This window comes from Schistocerca americana, chromosome 4 (assembly GCF_021461395.2).
Source record: "Schistocerca americana isolate TAMUIC-IGC-003095 chromosome 4, iqSchAmer2.1, whole genome shotgun sequence".
Lineage (NCBI taxonomy): Eukaryota > Metazoa > Arthropoda > Insecta > Orthoptera > Acrididae > Schistocerca > Schistocerca americana.
This window is the reverse complement of record NC_060122.1, coordinates 816,036,586-816,056,900: the sequence shown is the minus strand read 5'-3', so window position 1 is coordinate 816,056,900 and position 20,315 is coordinate 816,036,586.

Here is a 20,315-nt window from a genome sequence, read left to right as displayed (position 1 = left end):
CAAGCTGAACTGTAGCGGAGCGTGCTCCTGGAGAAAAGTGGGTTTTAAATGTTCTTCAATTTGCAAGAAATGCATTGGGGTCAACTGTGAAAACGTGCCAAAATTTTTATATGAGGACAGTGAAGAAGATGTTATGGAGGATGTTGAGGAAACCGCTGACGAAACCAACGAACTTGCTGAGGCTAACTCGCTGTTTAAAGAAGAGGTCAATCTGGGATCAACTCTATGTACAGACCCTGAATCCGTTAACTCAAGGTATTTCTGGTGACACTGAGGAACCTGGCCCATCAAAACGTTGGAACTGATGCTCATATCTGTTTCAAGTGCGCGTAAGTGCAATATTACAAGTATTACACACCCAGAACTGTCAATATTTTTTAGTGACTGACAATGCATTTTAATTGTAATAAAGCTACTTATTTTTAATGTCAACTGTGTGGCTTTTATACACAAGAATAATTCAAAAAATGGTTCAAATGGCTCTGAGCACTATGGGACTCAACATCTGTGGTCATAAGTCCCCTAGAACTTAGAACTACTTAAACCTAACTAACCTAAGGACATCACACACATCCATGCCCGAGGCAGGATTCGAACCTGCGACCGTAGCGGTCACGCGGTTCCAGACTGAAGCGCCTTTAACCGCACGGCCACACCGGCCGGCAAGAATAATTACCTACCTAATTAGGTTGCCTATTGCAGCTGATAATAGTTCAGTTTCCTGAGATAATTTATTTTGTGTGCGTGTATATATATATATATATATATATATATGTGTGTGTGTGTGTGTGTGTGTGTGTGTTTATGTCTCTCACTGATGTATTTTTATATTTATAGTTTTACAAATACCAGGGCTGAGGTGGCCCATAGTGAACTTCAGGTAGTGATGTAAGAATCACAATAGTTGGGTGCCCAGCAATCCTCATGTTGCATACAGAAAAATTGAATACCTGAAAGTGAGGTGGTAAATTCCAACTTATAACATGATGTATAATGTATTTATACCACACAAACAGAAACTGAGAAAATAGTGTTCAAAAATAAGGTATCTTGCGACTATGCTCAAAATTTGAAAAATTGGTATTTTTTGAGGCGCTGTAGCGCCTTAGATATTGGGAGTAGAAAAAAATGGCAAGAATCAAATTTGTAGAGAATTTTGTGCTCTTTAAAAAAGAAAATAGACGTAAAAACGATAGGAGCAAATGAAAATGAGATATTTTGAAAAAACTGAAAAAAGGCGGAAATTTTCGAAGTTTTTTGACTGCAGAAAGTTTTCCCAAGCGAAATTTTGTTGGCAAAACTCGGTTTTCTAATCTTTCTAACCATATGAACGAGTTGAAAAAATAAACTCTTCTACCCCACCTTTTGCAAGGTATATCTACCATTTGACTGGACTAAATGTCTCCCACAGCATAACAATGCCGTCAGCGACCCATGTCCGTGGAGCGGCGCGTGTTTGAAGCAGCTGTTCTAGTTGGCGGCGTATCCGCACAAGACCGTCGACACACGATTTATCCGACCAGGCAACACGTTTCCACTGATCCGCGGTCTAATCTCGACGACTCAGTGCCCACTGGAATAGTAACTGAAGACGTGAACACAGGACCACGTAGGGATCGCCTGCTGCAGAGCCCCATGTTCGACAAAGTACGCTGAACGGCGAGTTCCCAAACACTACCGCGTCACGTGGCTGCAACGTCATCAGGCGGCGATCAGTGACGTGGTGGGCAGTGGTCAAAATGTTTTGGCTCATCAACCCCTGTCAAAATGGCCTAGCCAGCAAAGAAATTAAATACATATCAGTACGTACTCAGTGGGAATAATAATCAGTAAAACTGCTCACTTTATTGGGCATTTCCAAGTCCACCATGAGTTATGTGGTGGTAAATATTCATATCAATGGCTGAGGGGCATAAAATGATATATGGTAGTTTCAGTGGTAAGTTTGAAAAAGAAAATCTGCTTCCGTTAGTAAACGTATGACCTCAAGAGGAAGACATATCCCAAAGGAAAGGGGCCCACAACCAACTTTAGACCATGCATATAAATCTACATTTGCAGCCACTGCAGTATCAGAGTCAGTTTCGCGACTTTCATGAAATACTTCTTCAATCTCAGGCAGTCTACGCTGCCTGCTGAATCTGTACTAGACGTTTCAGTAGGGTTGTCAGGTTTTCCGTATTTTACGGGGTCTCCCGTATTTTACCCATATTTTCTCCTGTCTCCCGTATTTTATGGATTTTCCAGTATTTTGCCCATCTCACAAACTTGACGAATTTGACAGTTTTCTCTTGTGTTTCATAAAGTTTTATTTATTTATCCTAACATTTCCATATCATTTAAAGCACAGCTAATAAATTCAGTCACGACACTATCTGGCGCGAAAGCTGGTAACTAGCGCTCCAAGTGGTGGGAAAGCAGATAGTCATGTGCGTCGTAAGGATGTTTCCTTTTAATTACTTTCTACTTAATTAACGGAATAGTTGTTACATTTTAGAGTTCCATGCGTAAGTAAGCTACCACAAGACAGGAATCAAGGTGAAATACATGTAAAAACAGCCGAATCATACCGATTCAGTGACATAAGCTACAACTCATTGATGAAGAATACTTTCGAATATGTCCATATTTGTAGCTTATTCCGCCGAAAGCAAGAGAGTATAAACACATTTCATGCACGAGAAGCATATATATTTCTGTTGTTATCTGTTGTTATTATCATAGGTACTTTCCTTGACACATTTCTTTTTTTAATGGAGTCCAATGATTCGCCCTTCCTTGCACTTCTAATATACAAAAATTTTTGTAAATGTAATTACTATTGCTTCAAAAGCGACAAGATTGTTTCCATTTGTGGCTCAGATTTAGCAACAATTGCAGAATTGGTTTCTTCTGTGTTGGGAAACTATTTTATTGTTTTGGCGATTTACTATCACTTTTGTGTTGTTTTCCCTTAAGCTGCAGTTGTGCTGGCTTATTTGATACGTTAATGTAGGTTTTGCATTGCATACAGGTTTCCTGAGTCCCACATCCACTGATCTGGCTAAAAATGTAGTGAATAAAACTCTGCTTTGTTAGATAGATCAAGAAGGTCAAGTCTGGCGTTTACTAGCAAATTTTTGTTATTAAAGGAAAACGACATTATTAAGTAAATGTCTGTACGTTACAGGAGAATCGTAAATTGTCCCACAATGTACCGTTTCGTATCTCCCTAAGGCCTTTAGGAAACTAAGTAATGAGAAATGTGGTGTAATATTTTGGTTATTGTTGATTTTTTATGACATTACATTTACCCCATATTGTAAAAACTGTTAAACATCGATATAAACGCAAGTATTCGCATTCATTCGATATCGTATTGAGATGTCTCGCTCGCTAGCCGCTTGGGGCGCTGATACCGCTGGAGATAACAAAAACGAGACGGAGTGTCGCAACCAGTGATCTCTATACTAGTATGGAGATCACTGGTCGCAACTGTGGTGTTAGACAGTGATTCAAAGTTTATCGTTCCCAGACCTACAACCGATACTTCCAGTTTACCATCTTTGAAATCTCCCTTTCTCATGTCGTCTTATGTTTCGCTAGCGTGTAGATTTGTAGCTCCATTTCAGGTCAGTGTGCTGTCTGTATTAATTCAGCACATCTGTTTAACTACGGGTAGGTAAAGTAACGACGAGGATCGCTCGAAGATACCACCAAAGATGAAGGCTCACTATATATTCGTGTATCTGCCCCCTGGCATAATACTTATTTTTTTTTGGGGGGGGGGGGGGAGAGGGGGAAATCAGTAAAAAATAACGAGCACAAAGCATTTTCTTTACGCAGAAGGATCTCCAGGTAAAAAAAAGCCAACAACGCCACAAAACGACTATTTTCGTCATCATTTCCAAAACAACCCACATTTTTAGTTCGAAAACCGAGCAACATTGAAAGATGTCCACTGCGTTGAAGCTACCAGCTTCTGTTTGAAACTGATTGTTTTGAAATGGATTATCTTGCTCGAAAAACATAAAATCTTTGGTAATTTTAATATCCGTACGATAACCGAAACAAAGATGGCTCTGGCGGCTCCATCAACTTATTTCTGGGGCCCGTAAGGTAACACTCTTTTCTGTCATGTTGTGTTTTGCAAAATTCGACCGCCACCTGCGTGTACTTTAAATCGGAGTAACCCATATTTTCTCCCCAAACAAAAATTATAATGAAAATATTAATGTTCAATTCTTTACGTTGGGCGACTTGCTCATAAAGCGTAACACGCAGTGCACTGGCTTCTGTGTTAAAGGAGGTAAGCCAGACTCACACTCAATCCCCACGGCGGAGTAACGGACTGCAGGAAGTCCGTAAATTGCTGCAAATGGTCAATGGTCGGTTCAGTTGAGCCAGAGGACCCAGTCCATTCCATGTAAACACAGCCCACACCATTGTGGAGCTACCACCAGCTTGCTTAGTGCCTTGAAACTTGGGTCCACAGCGGAGTTGTATGACTTGTGCATGCGCATTTGCCGTGTCGTGTGCTGTGTTTCTTTATTCGTCTGCTGTGTTTCCTTAGACAATGGCAACTCACGAGTTGTCAACAGATCCAACAATTCAGTTTTTGTTGGAAACTGAATTGAGGAAACCTCTGTAGGATCCTTCTGATTCTGCATATACAGACAGATATAAAAGGAAAGATTTGGTGAAAGAAGTTTCAGTAAAATTGGTGTATCGCTTGTGGAGTGTGAAAGGAAATGGACAAGTATGAAAACACAGTCCAGTCGTGAGCACTGTAAAATGGTCAAAACTAAAAGTGGGTCTGGGACAATTGAGATCTACGTTCCGAAATTGATATTTTAAGGGCATATGAAGTGTTTGCAAGTGTACACAAGCCAGGGAGAAAGATATTTACAATGGTAAGTAAAATGACATTCACCAGAGTAACTGAAGCTGTAAGACTTTTGGTCGGACATTTTGCAATTACAATTGTATTTTCAGCAGAATTTTTTTTATTTCTCTTGTCGTATCATTTTGTCAAAATCTGATACAAAAGTAGTTTGCAAATTAACAGCTTACATTGTTAATAACTAAAGCTGCAAGGTTTTTGTTTGGAAGCTTTTAATTACATTTGTCCTTTCACTCGATATTTATTTATTCATATATTTCTTGCCATTTCACTTTACCAACATCGGATACAAAGTAGATTGCAAATTCATCCCTTGTACTCTTTGCGGTTCTTCCTCTGTTGCTCCCCTTTCTCCGAAGACATTTATTTTGCGGAGACATCCTCCATCTGCCATCCGAAACCCTGCCCATTTCTGGATCTTCTACATCAAACCTGCCAGGTGGTGAGTAAACTGTGTCTTTATTTCTTCTAAGAAAACTGTGTAAAGACAGCTGCAGAAGTCACTAATGTTGCTTTTTCAGGACTTAAGTGCATAGTTGTTCTAAGACACCGAAAAACTGCTTACAATATTCCAAAAAAATTCTCCACAATTCTTGTAGCGCTAGATATTCGGTAATTAAACATTCTTTCCTGGCTGCCTTTCTCTTGCCATCCTGCGTATGGTTTCATCATGTACTCTGAAAGAGCAAAAGCATCATCTGCCACCGTAACAAATGGCAAATCTTCACAGTCAGAATCCATTTCCGTTGCTCTTGCGTAACACAAAATAAAAACGCGGAATGCGTGTTTAAAAAGAGTTTGAAACTGTTATCAACATTTTTCAACAGAGGAAGAGGAATTCTGCCTTATGCAAGACACCTGTTTTCTGTTTATGTTTCACGCAGACATATTTTAGCACATTTTGTGCTATCATCAGTGGGTTATTTTTTATTTTCTAACTGTAAAATTGTTGTTACATATTAACATTTAGTGAAACTTTTGGTACATAATATTTACAATTGTGAATGAATAATTGTTGTAAAATATTATACATCATTTGTTCATAGTTCACATTTGAGATTGCACTAACGACCTGATGCACTACGTGTTGTTTATAACATTATGTCAAAGTTCTATATATAGCTAATTGGCAAAAAGACTGGATTTATGCATTAGTTTACATACCTTACATGATACTATTGGACATTTATTCTACTACACAATCTACATTACTCATCTGCACTATGCATTTACAATTGGGAATGAGTATATATCACGTTTTTCGTGTGTAACTTACGGTTTTGATATTGTGGTGCTTTCTCATATGTTGTTGGCGAAGTGAATAGGCAGATTTCGTGACCTTATGTTGTTGGCGAAGTGAATAGGCAGATTTCGTGACCTATGGTCGCTTGACACTGCACTTTCTCCGAGTTTTCGCCGCCATTACGTGTTGTTGTCGCTGTGAATTATTCATTTGTTTCGTACCGCGTTTTGCCGGGTTACGCGTTTTGACGTCTGTAGTGTTTGGTTTGCTTGAGTGAGTGTGTGTGTGTAAAAAGAGATGAACAAAGAAACAATATAGCTTCAGATGTTATTCAGTTTTTTAAAGAGAATGAAATAATATTCGGCAAAACTCCAGCACTTCAGCGCGCTTCTTAGCTGACCTGACGGAAAAAGTAAAATGCTCTCGTTCTCACCTGACATAGTATTCTAATTACAAACAAGAGTGATGAAAATTTCTAACTTAAACACAGTGTAATTTTTCTAAGCGAGCTATATGTGATGGAAAAGCATACTGCAAGGATTTCACTGTACTATAGAATGCTGAAGCCACCGAAGATATTAATTACAGTCAGTCGTCTGGTAATTTCGTAGCCCCTTCCTTATCCGAATCCGAGAAATACAGTTTAGTTCTGGAACTGTAATCTGCTACGTTGAAAACGAGTCGATCAACAACAGAATCCACGAAGCCAACCACGCGGCGCATTTTCTCCTCTTCGTTTATGACGTGTCGTTCTACGTTTCTCCTGCGTTCAGCTGTGACACGTGAAAAAGTATGTCTGGCAGCTTAACAGCCTTGTTATTTCTCGGGCCGAATCCCTTGACGTGGCTTCAGATCAGCTCTGTTGGGTTCATATTCTAAGTGTACAGTGGCAAACGTAAAAAATGCAGCATTTGTATGGTGTGTTCGATGTTGTGAAAATGATTGTTTTTCATGTTTCTTCGGCACTTATGTTTATTTGTGGTATAAAACAATGGACCTAGCCCAAATAAAGAGTATCTGGTTTTTCATTTTTGGCTTAAAAAATTAAATTGTTATGTTTTCTTAGTTTAAGCAACATTTATTAATAGCCTTTCATAAAATATCGATAACTAAGAATTTATATTTGAAAAGAAAAAAAGGTATTTTGTGTGCGATATGTAATTAGAAACAACACATTATTCATAAAAAATGATGATGAGTTTTACTATTACGAGATACAGGTATTTCAAATTGAACGAGGAAAAAAAACTTCTCAGGTAAGATTTGAACCAGCTTACCACCAACCGCTATTTATATATATACGCTGTACCTCCGATGTGAGCACACCTATGCCTCAATTGTTTATAATACAGTCCCTCGGATAACTTCAACTTTGATTATTTCTGTAACTTTATGAAAAACACTAAGAACAACCTAATTCTCGGCACTTTTTAACCGTGTTCCACACGCGTGTTTCACTACAGAACAGGAAGCAGCTTCAGCCATTTTCATACTGCGTATTAGCAGCACGAAAATCAGAGCACAACAGTGCAGAGACGGTGACTACACGATTTTTGAAATAAAAAGTACTCAGCTAAAGCGTGACTAAGAAAAACGTTGATGGCTGTTAATTTGAGTATCTGAAAGTTTCATTTAACGAAACTTAGTAACAATATATCTAATACATAAGTAGGACCTACTTCCAAGGGCGTAAAAACGCCATCTGACCAATCACCGCGTTAGTGTTTGTTATACCAGGTTTATTCTTATGATGAACGGAGTATAGTACAACACTTGCATTGTGTGTGTGTATTTGGAAGAAAAGCGGCGGAGAAAAAGGAAACATACGAGGGTGAGTCAAATGAAAACCTTAAATTTGTAATAACAAATCGAACTTTCCCGCCGTTATACTGTAAGTTGCTAAGCATGCTACAAACAGCGTGCATAATGGCCTGTAGGTGGCAGCATAGTGCAGATGCACACCTACCGTCGCAGTATCAGTATCAAGATGGACACACCACTTGCGACTTGCACCAGGGAATTACAGCTTTCTGTTATTCGTTTTTTGCGTGGTGACGGTGTGAAACCTACTGAAATTCATCGACGAATGAAGGTTCAGTACGATGATGCATGTTTGTCACAGCAGCAAGTCTATGAATGGAGTAGGAAGCTCGAAAGTGGTGTGACTTTGGTGGAAGATGTTCTTCGTCAGGTCGGGCACAACGAGTTGTGACTCCACAGAACATTGCAGCAGTTGAAGCCATAGTGAAGGAAAACCGCCGTGTGACACTGAATGACATTGCAGCATGTTTACATATTAGTCATGGGTCAGCACACCACATTGTGCACGATGTGTTCCAGTTTCACAAAGTGTCTGGAAGAAGGGTGCCACGGCAGCTGACTCCTGAAATGAGAGAACGACGAATTGATTCTTGTGAAGAACTTCTGCGGTGCTTTGAACGAGAAAGTGATGGCTTCCTTGCAAGAATCGTTACTGGGGACGAAACCTGGGGTCACTTCCACCAATCGGAAACGAAGAGAGCGAGCAATGAATGGCGCCATTCCTCATCACCAAAACCAAAGAAGTTTCGAACAGAACCATCAGCAGGGAAGGTTACGTTGACTCTCTTTTGGGATGAAAAAGGCGTCATTTTGGAGCATTACATGCCTAGAGGGACCACTGTTACCAGTGCATCGTACACAGATCTCCTAAAAAATCATCTGCGGCCTGCAATCAAATCAAAGCGACGTGGATTGCTGTCAGCTGGTGTCCTCTTGCAGCATGACAATGCAAGGCCCCACACTGCCCGTACAACAGTTGCAACAATCACAGACCTGTATTTTCAGTGTCTTCCTCATCCACCATACTCACCAGACCTTGCCCCAAGTGATTTCCATATGTTTGGATCACTCAAACACGCAATGGGAGGAAAGAAGTTCTGTTCTGATGAAGAGGTACGCCACGCGGTGCATGAGTGGTTGCGCGGACTACCAAAAGAATTTTTTTTATAAAGGAATTTATGCACTTTGTAAGAGCTGGAGGACTTGCGTTGAGCGTGTGGGAGATTATGTTGAAAAGTGATAGAGCTTTGTACCACTTCTGCACAATAAATAATATTTTTAAAAAATTTAAGGTTTTCATTTGACTCACCATCGTATTTAGATGGTTCAAATAGCTCTGAGCACTATGGGACTTAACATCTGAAGTCATCAGTCCCCTAGAACTTAGAACTACTTAAACCTAACTAACCTAAGGACATCACACACATCCATGCCCGAGGCAGGATTCGAACCTGCGACCGCAGGGGTCGCGCGGTTCCGGACTGAAGCGCCTAGAAACGCTCGGGCACAGCGGCTGGCATACTTGGATGAAGCCATAGGTGTTACGTCGAGATAATAAGAGCATTCAGCAAAATTTGCTACGAGAGCTGCAACTAGAGGACGTCAAGTTTTATACATAAATTTTTATATATAAATTACTTACGACTGGATGAGAGTGTATTACAGTATTTGCTCTGTAAACTGGCTTCTCATATTAGAATACTCTCTTGAGAAATGCTATACCTGCAGACAGGCAAATTGTTACACTGGGATTTCTTGAGAGAGGAGAGAGCTACTATAATTTACAACATAGCACACAAAAATAACATTGCACATTACCCTAAATAATTCCATAAACGTGTGAAACTATTTATAAAGCTGTCAAGGTGGAATGTGTAAAGGTAAAGACATGTTTAAAACACTATATGGGCAATAAGAGCTATTTTTATTTTAGAATAATTTAATTAATGGAATTACTGTTCCAACAACTAGCCTACAAAATTAATAAAAAACACGAAACAGATGAAGCGTTTCTCAACTTGTGGCATCCAGAGTTCAAAAATAGACAAAGTAGAATGGAAAGCTACGAAAGAATTTTTTACATTAGGGTGTGTCCACATCCTCTATTCGTGTTTGCCAAAAATCTGTCTGGATGTTTCCTGACGTAGAGGTGGATGGCTGTAGCTGTGATTGTGAACATTTGTCGCCTGCAGCATATTCCACCTGCCTATCAACACACAATTAATAGCTTGCACTGTGCCCCTTGCTCAACCTCCCCCCCCCCCCCCTCCCACACCACCACTACCCTAATCGAAGCAAGCTTACGAGGCGTGTTTTTTTAATTCAGTGCCGTTTTGAAATTTAAAAAAAAGACGTGCTAAGATGGTTCAAATGGCTCTGAGCACTATGGGACTCAACATCTTAGGTCATAAGTCCCTAGAACTTAGAACTACTTAAACCTAACTAACCTAAGGACATCACACACACCCATGCCCGAGGCAGGATTCGAACCTGCGACCGTAGCAGTCCTGCGGTTCCGGACTGCAGCGCCAGAACCGCTAGACCACCGCGGCCGGCCGTGCTAAGATATCTCAATAATTTTATTTTTAGATGAAAGCCTGTACCTTAATCTACGCACTGACGCCATTACAGTCTGATTCTTCCTTGTTTACGTTGTGTACTGAGTGTTTAAGATGCCCCCAATAATCGTGAGTCCCGCCGACTGTGATGTACGGGTTGTTATAAGATTCCTTAGTGCTAAAGGCGTAAAAGCGATCGATATTCATGGTGAGATCTGGGCAGTTTACGGAGAAAACATTGTGAGTGATGGAATGGTAAGAAAGTGGGTGAGAGCATTTAAAGACAGCCGGCCGGAGTGGCCGAGCGGTTCTAGGCGCTACAGTCTGGAACCGCGCGACCGCTATGGTCGCAGTTTCGAATCCTGCCTCGGGCATGGATGTGTGTGATGTCCTTAGGTTAGTTTTACGTTCTAGGGGACTGATGACCTCAGCAGTTAAGTCCCATAGTGCTCAGAGCCATTTGAACCATTTAAAGACATTTAAAGATGGCCGTACAAATGTGCATGATAAATAACGGAGTGGGCGTCCTTCGGTAGTTAATGAATGTTTGGTGCAGGAAGTGGACAATAAAGTGAGAGAAAACAAATGTTTTACGATTCCCTCCTTGCGGGATGACTTTCCTAATGATTCTCATAGTGTTTGGTATGGCATTGTGACCGAGCATTTGAACTACCAAAAAATTGTGTGCACGTTGGGTACCGAAAATGTTGACGGATGTACACAAAACCAAACGTTTAGACAGTGCATTGAGTTTCCTTGATCCGTACCACAAGGACGGTGATGATTTCTTAAGCCAAATTGTTACGGGTGGAGCCGGCCGAAGTGGCCGTGCGGTTAAAGGCGCTGCAGTCTGGAACCGCGAGACTGCTACGGTCGCAGGTTCGAATCCTGCCTCGGGCATGGATGTTTGTGATGTCCTTAGGTTAGTTAGGTTTAACTAGTTCTAAGTTCTAGGGGACTAATGACCTCAGCAGTTGAGTCCCATAGTGCTCAGAGCCATTTGTTACGGGTGATGAAAAAAAAAAACGTTCAAATGGCTCTGAACACTATGCGACTTAACTTCTGAGGCCATCAGTCGCCTAGAACTTAAAACTAATTAAAACTAACTAACCTAAGGACGTCACACATATCCATGCCCGAGGCAGGATACGAACCTGCGACCGTAGCGGTCGCTCGGTTCCAGACTGTAGCGTCTATAACCGCACGGCCACTCCGGCCGGCGGGCGATGAAACATGGGTGGCCTATGTCACTCCAGAATCGAAACAACAGTCCATGGAAGTTGAGCACGGGCATCGTTTTGCTGCAAGACAATGCCCATCCGCATGTGGCAAATCAGACCAAAGATCTCATCACATCTTTTCGATGGGAAACTCTAGATCATCCTCCGCACAGCCCCGATCTTTCGCCTAGTGACTACCATCGGTTCCTGCACTTGAAGAAACACCTGGGCGGTCAGCGCCTTCAAGACGATGACGAAGTCAAAACAGTGGTGATGCAGTGATTAACAAGTCAGGCGGCAGACTTCTATGAGAAGGGTATTCAAAAACTCGTACAACGTTATGACAAGTGCCTCAATACTGACGGAAATTACGTAGAAAAGTATATTAAAGTACAGGCTTTCACGCAAAAAAACAATTATTGAGATATGTTTTGCACTACCTTTCGCACAAATCGACTCCTCTTTCCTGGCATACTGAAATAAAACAATAGATGCAATCACATCAAACGTAACCTTTCATCAATTAAGGCATTACACGTATAAATCTAGAATCACACTGGTAACTTCATATGCATGTTTACTCATAAATAAACTATTTCTGGCATATCTTATCATGACACAGTACGATTCTAACCCCATTGACAATTTCAGACATGTCCTGTCATCTGTGCGTAAGATGTAGAACTTTTTGCATTCCGTAAGAATCGTGCCATCGCAGACTAGAATGAATCGTGAAAGAATCATGAACGAATCGTAGGAATCGATTCGCAATGTGAGATTGAATCGTAGGAATCGAATCGGGAAAAAGAGTCGTGTTGGCCAACTCTACTACAGGGATGTCAAATAGCTGTAGCGATGCCAGCGCTCCAAGCGGTTACATTTCACACTGCAACGAAAAGAAGAGGAACGACTCTTATGATTAAATCTACGACGAGGCCCTAGATTTGATCATATTTATTTGACGACAGGCGAGATTTGACAAAGTTCCCTATTGCACCATAAAATTTCTTTGACATAAATATTTGACATATCAACTTCGTCAAAGTAATATGGTAGAGTAATACCGGCTTTATGCACCAAACCAATAAATTTTGTGCCGAGAAATTGCTCGTGTAAAACGGACTTAGGTCCCGATTTTCTGCAAACACTATACGTAGTACCCCGTGCGGCTCGCAAATTGCCGACATCGATGTACGCAGAAGCGCTCGCAGCCCTCCCTACGCAGTCACAACAATATCAAACAGGCGAACCGGCCGCTCCAGGAGCGGCGCTGGACCGCTCTGGTTGGAGGGTCGGCCGGCAGGTGGCCGTTGGGCTGTTGCGGCGTTGCCGAGCAACGGCCCGCCGGCAGCGCGGACCGCCAGCAGCCAGCGGCCAGAAGCCAGTCCGTGTCACGGTGCCGCCGCGCGAACTACGGTGATCGCGATCCGCTCCACAGTCGCGCGCCGCGTGTGTTGCCAACGCTTCCACCGGTTCTTCGCCCACCGCATCGGATACCTAAGAGGTAAGGTCTTATTTCCTGCCACGTCCACGTCTGAGATAATGGAATGAGAAGCTGTCTTCGTGCAACAGCTATCAGGTCTGTTGAGCTTTCCCGTGGCGCTTGTACGTATTTTTGAAGGGTTTAAGGACACAGTGAAACATGGCTAAATAAACACGTTTTTCCTTGACGTCTACTTACGGATGGAACAAAAACTGCAGGAAGGTTACCGTAGTTACATATTGATAAACTCTGTTTTCCCCACATATGACCTGTTTCGCTATTGACACGCATTAGAGAAACGAACCTACATTTGCGTCTTACTTTGAATATCACTTATACCTCCCCTGTAGTTCAAATGTCAAACATCTGTCCCAACACGTAAAGAGTCCGTTTTCGCTACGGCATATAACGATAATGGGTGGACCTCTTATACTTGAAAACGTAGATCTCAACCTAGTGTAGTGTCTTGCAGTGCTCCGTCAACAGGAACCCAGCAATCGCATAATTGACCCTAGGATTAGGAACAAACTGGTTGTCGAACAGCTGTTATCTACCTGGACCGGCCTAGAGAATTTCCGTCTTTGACTTAAGTGATTACGACCAATACACTCCCGGCTTTGTGGTATTGTCGTATCCCACATTTACTTATCTACTCCGCAAGCCACTGCACCGTCCTTGTACAGGAACCAGAGGTTCCAGCCAGCGCACTGGCTTAGATTCGGATGCCGTATCACATCTTAAAACAATGATGGTTGCCAAATGATTTAACGACGCGTAATATATTACAGCTTACAATTATTGAGACTTCAGGAGTCAAGGTCGTAAGGAGGAGAATTACTTACCGCTTTTGAGGACGCTCTTAATAACGTTCTCCCGCGTCCGGCCATCCCGATTTAGGTTTTTCGTGATTTCCCTAAATCGCTTCAAGCAAATGCTGGGATGGTTCCTCGGAAAGGGCACGGCCGACTTCTTGCCTCATTCTTCCCTAATCCGATGGGACCGATGACCTCGCTGTTTCGTCTCTTCCCCCATATCAACCAACGAACCAACCAATAACGTTCTCAATACAGTGAAGGATAAAGATGGAAGGCCAGAAATGTGACGTCTATTGTACGGACCAGTGAACAGGAAGAATCAGGAACTAATTATTGCTTTCTAATCGGGTAGTATTAACGGATCACAGATTTACGGATTGTGACAAGTGCGGTCATAAAATAGTTAATCGGTGCAGGTAGTTACAACCAGCACTGCTTTGCTGTTCGTGACATGCTGATTCCTTCCAGTTTAGCCATCATAGGCTTAGTAGAAAGCATAGCTATTCACTGACATAACAAAATTTAGTAAGTGTTTTGAAATCACATTTATTCTGTGCATTCCTTTTCAATGCAGATTGACCTGTATGGGTGCAGATATCTCCTGGAGTTTACAGGCTACAGAAGTTCAAGACTTTTCGGTAATGACCTGTCCTGTACGCCAACTACATACAGTCATGTTTATTACCTGAATAAGTGTGATAAAAAGGACTTTCAAAATGTGCCTCCATACATGAATACGAACATATACGCACACACACACTCACTCACTCCATTTCCGTCCAGCAACAATAGGAATTACTATCTTATCGTTTCCCACCTAGTAAAATATTAAGGTGCTTGTATAACAGCACTTTCCGGCCGGGAAGCAAAATATTTCGCTTGTCTTCACAGTGCTGTGTTAAAAAGACTTGCAGACTATCGTGATGTAGTGGGCTTAACAATGAATTACTTGCCCGCCGATGACATCGCTTCCTTGTTTGACACCCGCAGCATCACTGCACGCCACAGCCCAGCGTGGGTGATGCACCGTTTGCGAACCTGTTGACAATTCTTGTTTGCAGCTGGGAAACTGCCACGCGCACGTGAGTCATGGACAATTCTCATGACTTCTTACCGGACATTCTTCGACTTAATGAGAAACGTTACGCGTTCGATAGATCTCGAATGACTGCTGTGTCTGGCAGAAGTACATCAACGTTATTCAGCTTGTGCTAAATGATCTAAATTGAGCTTGCAATACATCGCGTTACCGGCTGTCTGCTGAGTGATGATAATTTATTATCTGAGTATGGATAGTGTTTGTTTTACGTATTAATGTTGGTTTTCCTGTGCTATAAAATTGATATATTAACAAAAATTAATGTATACGACTTTAAAGTGGATACGTGCGTAAAATCTAAGACACGTGCAGTATTGCTAGATGCTACTAGAAATACCTTCTTTATGAGTTGTCAGTATTAACAAAAAGATCAGGCTGTAAGTATTTTGTTATCGTGCAACGTTTCGTGGTTGGTAGCTTCAGCCCGAGAGGTAAAGGGGACGTCATGTGTGCCGTCAGTCATCAAAGGTGAACAAGTTAATTATTTCTATACATGAGAAAGATTTTTGGTCGGTATTAGTAATAAAGATCATACCTGTGTGAAAACAAGAATAAGCAGATGTAATGAAAGTGTGTGAAAATTAAACGAACACTTAATGCGTGACATCATAACGCACGCCCATCTCTTCTGCAGTTTTTCACACCGTCACACATCCGACAAGCAGTTGTGGGACAATAGTCTGTCCACTAAGCGAAGGGTTTGAATACGAAATCACACGTTGATTTTTCCCTTCCGTTTACCATCGCAACTCTCTAATTACTATGTCTCATTCTCAACCATAGCCTTCTACTACTACGAAAAATCTCTCTTATACTATTTGATAAGGTGACACAAGATACATGCTTAGCAGTTTTGGTTTAACTTCACACCTCATCAATCTTTTATATGAATATGTGTGTTGGTTGTTTCTAATATCATTGTTGATAATTTGCGTTGGGAATGTAGAAGGTAGCTTAGGATTTAACGCTCCGTCGACGTTAGCTTGTTTAGAGCTACAGTGAAGAAGGATTCGAACTTGTCCATTTCATAAGAAGCAGGGGATTTAAGCGAGTTCAGTGAGTTAACCACTGCGTCATATCCTTCGGTAATTAGCTTTGAGATGCGGCAGTTTGTTCCATTGCATCCTTAAATCTTACCTTAGGAATCAAGCAGACACCTTTCCCTTCAAAATCCCCGATCCTTTGGAGCATCGAACTCCCGTGCATGAAAAGCTTCAGTTGTCTCATTATCTTACAGATGAATTAATGTGACACGTATTTAACGTTAAGTGAGTAAATACCTTCACGGTTGAAATCGCAAAATCCTAATTATGTTGGTTGTTAAAAAATTTGAAATTATGTGAAAAATTAATTGGAAGTGCACTTCTTTTTCTTGTGCCTTTGTCCCGCTTCAACGGAAGTTCAGCATGGCTATTAACTGATTTGTCGTGGTTAGTTTAAAGGTTGGTTAGATGCACTTCCTGTCGCCATCCGGTGTGGAAATGTCCAATCCAACAGGCTGCATTATGTGTTTTTTACGTCAACGTGTGCTAAAGTTTTCTAAATGTTTGCGAGTAGTGTAACTGAAGCGAGACGTTGATACCAGACCTGTTTTTCACTTATTGGCATGTGGGAAACCGCCTAAAAACCATATCCATGTTGACCGGCACACCGACCCTCGTCGTTAAATAGGGACTGGGTGTTGTGTTGTCCAGATCATCATCATTTGATCCCCATCGACGCGCAAGTCGCCGAAGTGGCGTCAAATCGAAAGACTTGCACCCGGCGAACGGTCTACACGACGGGAGGCGCTAGTCACACGACGTTTACATTTTACCAGCCGAGCAGATTCGATCCGGGGTCGGCACACCTCCCCCTCCCGGAAGTAGCTTCTTAACACCATTCTCGAATACTGGATGAATGCAGTTGGGGTAATTTGCGCGCTGTACGGTACGCTGTCTTAAAACATAAACATAGTTTGTAACATCAAGATTTGAGTTATTGTGTCAAATCTTTAACGTAAGATTATACTTTTTAACGAGCAAATTGCAACAGCATTTTAAATTTGGTCAAGTATTATACTAAATGCTGCAAATCAAGTTTTTGTTGCCCCTGAACCGTTTAGTAACGTAGATCATATACACAATATAGAGCACTGTCAATAAAATTCTTCTGACCTGTTGACCGTATTGTCAATATTAAAATTGTCCGGCGTTTCGATCACTATTGGAGGTGCTGGAAACGTCAGACAGTTTTATATACCGACAATGCGGTCAACAGCCCAGACAAATTTCATTGACAGTGACAACGCTCGCGGAAGCCTACGCTTAGAATATACTACAGATAACGTTTGACCAGAGTTTAAAATAACTAAACAACGAGGAAAACTCAGATGCATAAACACTTCAATGTCTATTATAAAGCTTATCCATTACAGATTTTTAGGACCCGTGTCTGTTAATTAAATGCAAATGCATGAAACCTGCAACCAGTCGCTTTTTTTATTGGTTGCATTCTTATGTAGGACCTATTTACTTTTACTTCAGTGTCTTAGTTGTTCCTGACAATTTGTACAAGCTTGCCAGTTTGGTTTTTTTAATTGAGCGACTTTATATTTACTACACGATGGTGCACAATACGTTATGTGTTACTGGTCGACTTACTCGTTTTGACTGCTGTCTCTACATACTGAAGATAACAAACGTCATGGGATAGCGATTTGCACATATACAGATGATGGTAGGTACACAGGGTATGAAACGGCAGTGCATTGGCGGAACTGTCGGTCATTTCCAAGAACGATTGCCTACCGAAGTCGAGGGGTCCAAACGATACATATCGAGCGCGCGATCGTAAATCGATCATGCGACTCCATTGGCAGGCGTTCTGATCAATTATTTGTGATCGTCATTTTTATCTGTTTTGCATCGTTCCCTTAGTTGCTCTAAATTACATACCTCCGCGAATTATTCGTGAGTTTCTAGGTACACCCAGACGATTTATGTCGTTAGTGAGTTGGATGTCTGGTGTACTTGACGTTTCTTCGGCGGATTCTCTCACGTGGAAAAATCTAATTCCATGTTTACCCAGCGTAGAAAATTGTTCGACTTTTGTCGCAAATATGGAGTACTACCAGACGAGGAAAGAAGGGACTGTGTAGACTTTGGTGGTGCGAAGTGTGTAAAACTTCGAAAGAACAGTTTCGAAGCTAAAATACCGTTACACTCTCATTGCAAACAGTGAGGAAAACGAACGAGTTTCAGGAAGAATACATGGTTCGACTCATCCAAATTATCCATCCAAACCACCGTAATGGACTTTCACATGACGACAACACCGACGACGAGTAAGGTAAGTCGTCTCCTTAACAGTGACAAGTATCTTTTCTTTTGTCGTTACAGTAGTTTCCAACGTAAACATACCCTTAACGCCCGTCACCAGAGTCGGATGATCGATTTACGATCGCGTGCTCGATATGTATCGTTTGGACCCCTCGACTTCGATAGGCAATCATTCTTGGAAATTACCGAATTGTCATTTTACTCAGTTGATTATGTGAAAGGGTTTCCGACGTGTTTATGGCCGCACGGCGTGAATTAAAAGACTTTGAACGCGGAATGGTTGTTGGAGCAAGACATATGAGACATTCCATTTTGGAAATCGTTTCGTAGGGAATTAAATACTCAGATATCCACAGTGTCAAGAGCGTGCCGAGAGTATCACATTACTTTCATTACCTCTCACTGAACGGCCGGGAGCACCGGCGTTTTTGTACATTTTCAGTAGTAACATAACAGGCAAGCAGGACTGCGTGAAATAACCGCAGGAATCAATGTGGGACGTACGGCGAACTTATCCGTTAGGACAGAGCGGCGAAATTTAGTGTTAATGGGCTCTGACAGCAGACGAGCGACGCGAGTGCCTTGCTAACGACCCGACATACCCTGCAGTGCCTCTTCAGGGTTCGTCACCATATCGTTTGGATACAGACGACTGGAATACTGTGGCCTGATCAGGCTGGTAAGAGGTGGTGGTGGGCTTAGTCTGGAGCAGATCCCCGAGGCCTTGGACCCGAGCTTTGAAAGGCACTGTGCATGGAATGGAATGGGTCCTCTGGTCCAACTGAACCGATCATTGACTGGAAATGGTTCTCTTCGGCTACTTAGGAACCATTTGCAACCAGTCATGGACTTCATGTTCCCAAACATCGATGTCGCGTCACAACTGTTGGCGACTGGTTTGAAGAACATTCTGAACAATTCGAGCGAATGATTGGGCCACCCAGATCGCCCGACATGAATCCCATCGAACATTTTTGGGACGTAATAGAGAGGTCAGTTCGTGCACAAAATCCTGCACCAGCAACTGTTTCGCAATTATGGGGGGCTATACAGGCACTGTGGCTCAAGGAGACTTCCAACAACTTGTTGAGTCCAGCCGGCCGCGGTGGCCGTGCGGTTCTAGGCGCTTCAGTCCGGAACCGCGGGACTTTTACGGTCGCAGGTTCGAATCCTGCCTCGGGCATGGATGTGTGTGATGTCCTTAGGTTAGTTGCGTTTAAGTAGTTCTAAGTTCTAGGGTACTGATGATCTAAGATGTTAAGTCCCATAATGCTCAGAGCCATTTGAACCATTTTGTTGAGTCCATGCCATGCCGACTTGCTGAACTAGGCCGGGTAAAAAGGAGGTCCGACACGATATTAGGAGGTGTCTCATGACTTTTGTCCGCTGCTCGTGGTCTCGCGGTAGCGTTCTCGCTTCCCGAACACGGGGTCCCGGGTTCGATTCCCGGAGGGGTCAAGGATTTTTCCTGCCTCGAGATGACTGGGTGTTGTTGTGTCGTCTTCATCATCATCATCATTCATCCCCATTACGGTCGGAGGAAGGCAATGACAAACCACCTCCACTGGGACGTTGCCTAGTACGGCGGTGCGGGTCTTCCGTATCGTTTCCCTACACTCCGTCACGGAGTATGGGACTTCATCATCATCATCTCATGACTTTAGTGTATACGCATATAATCATGTGTTAAAAATGAAAACCCAGTGAAAAATGAAACGCCAGTAAACGGTGACGCATTTACGTTACATACCTCAAGTAAATGATTGAGTCACCTGGAGGCATATGGATTCTTAGTAAGTGGAAATCATCACGCAGTTGTAATGGCGTCGAACGGCGCTTTGAAGATTAAATTTTAAAGAATGGAAGTTTTAAAA